Raw genomic sequence first — 1915 nt, forward strand, 5'->3', positions numbered from 1 at the left:
TGGCGCCCATGCGATGCCACTCCACGTGACGTCACAGGGACCTAGTTTCTACACGAGAGGATAGGAGTTTTACATCCTCTGAGATAACCAATGCATGCATGTGACACAGAGCTCAGGGAAACATCTCTTAATAATCACCTATTAAAACTGGCTAAGGTCGGAAAGTTTTCTTCATTTGATAAGGTATTAATAATCCTTATTGAAGCCAAGTGCTACCAGCCAGCAGGGTGCTCAGCTACCTGCTAGCATCCTGCGTCGTATCAGCGCTCAAGCATCGCCCCAAGGTCACCTCACAAGGCGGCAGGGGGAACCAGAATGATGTCACATGGGCTTTTCCCAGCATTCATACTTAGCCATCATATTTTCACGCACTTGAAAATATTCACTTTTTATTTAATCACGAAAAATAGATATCGTCATTTCAAAATCTGAAGATGTAAAACACGTACTCCAGAAGTAATAATCTTTCGATTTACGCAATTAAAAAAAAACTACCCTATTGATATTTATCGCCAGATCTTGGTGTCGTGTCTATTCTCCTTTGCACAGACTTCTCATCCAGGAAAACTTTTTATCCAGGATAAATTAGTCTGCAACTTATGGACTTTTACATGGGACTTGACGATCAAACTTCTTCAAGGGAAAAATTTCTTATCTAAGTTATAATGTAATGGCATTCTTCTAGATATGTGAGATAGAGTTTATAATCCTTTCCTATAGAATCGATACATTCACATCTTACAGAATGTTTGCTATTTTTGTCACCTTAATACATATTCAACATATTACGGAAACCAGAATGACTTTGAACGAGAAGAGTTATTATTTGAAAAAGTTTTAAAGAACAATAAAGTGGGAATAATATTTATTAGGATATATATTGTATTTCTTTTATCCCAAAAAATGTACAATAGACTTGTATTACAATATTAATTTGTTCCTAAGGACTGATCGTAAACCTAATTCCATCATTTGATGAAGAGGCATTATTTATGATGGTAGAATCATAATATTGCACATCAGGTAATGTAAATGTTTCTATGTTAAAAAAATTGTTTCGTCAACATATAAGGAGTAGAGGGACTGGTGCAAATGTGGAAGCTTGTTGGTTATGTGAAAGCATAGCCTTAAGGGATTGGAAGGTACTGTAGGCTGGTGGTAACTGCATCAACTTCTTGGCCTGCTTCTTAAATAAGCCTGTAGGAGCAGTGACAGTCAACTCATGGTTTATTGCCCGTGAAATACTAGTTTTTTTTTTTTTTTTTTTTTTTTTAATTTCCCAATTCCCCGTAAACAGCACTTTGCGGCCTTTATAACGGGTTTTTCAACAACAACAACTTACAACACAAACATCCATGCCCTGGTTAGGGATCACCTACCCAGGCGGGATTCGAACCCGCGACCTACGGACTGGCAGGCGAGGACTTTACCCCACCGCCACCGAGGCCGGCAAGGTTTCAAGTTTCTCTTCAATCGTAAAACTTTTGAGGTAATTTTATAAGTTTAATTGAATCACCTAGTTCACCAAGCTATTTCTTACTGCTTTATAAGTTATTGTTAAGCACAAAACATGCCACAATCTGGTGTAATTAAGTAATCTACTATCTGGAAAATGTAGCATAGTTTTAGTTTCATAGTTCAATATGCTGATGCTCATAATGTGGAAGCACAACACTGGGGTAAATGTGGATACATTTCCACATTTCACTCACCTATATGCGTCCTGTCTACTACATCACCTTTTTGCCAGTTTCAGAGGCTGATAAAGATTATTGGCCCCAAGCCCAAGTGTAAATGGGGAAATTGGGATGTCCAATCAATGATAAAAGAGATTGTTTCCGTAAGAGAAAAGAAGAACATACTTTGTACGCCAGTTGTGAAAATGAGAACTACATTTTTGACTTTTGCAAGTGAA

At 37.7% G+C, this 1915-nt stretch overlaps 1 long non-coding RNA gene across 1 annotated transcript; it reads left to right on the forward strand.

The window, feature by feature from the left end:
* The first annotated feature begins 712 nt into the window (after positions 1-712).
* Positions 713-1915, forward strand: LOC124172814. The gene is made up of 2 exons (XR_006868281.1): positions 713-1247; positions 1455-1915. It is a non-coding gene; the product is annotated as an uncharacterized LOC124172814 (long non-coding RNA).

The sequence above is a fragment of the Ischnura elegans genome (assembly GCF_921293095.1).
Source record: "Ischnura elegans chromosome 13 unlocalized genomic scaffold, ioIscEleg1.1 SUPER_13_unloc_3, whole genome shotgun sequence".
Lineage (NCBI taxonomy): Eukaryota > Metazoa > Arthropoda > Insecta > Odonata > Coenagrionidae > Ischnura > Ischnura elegans.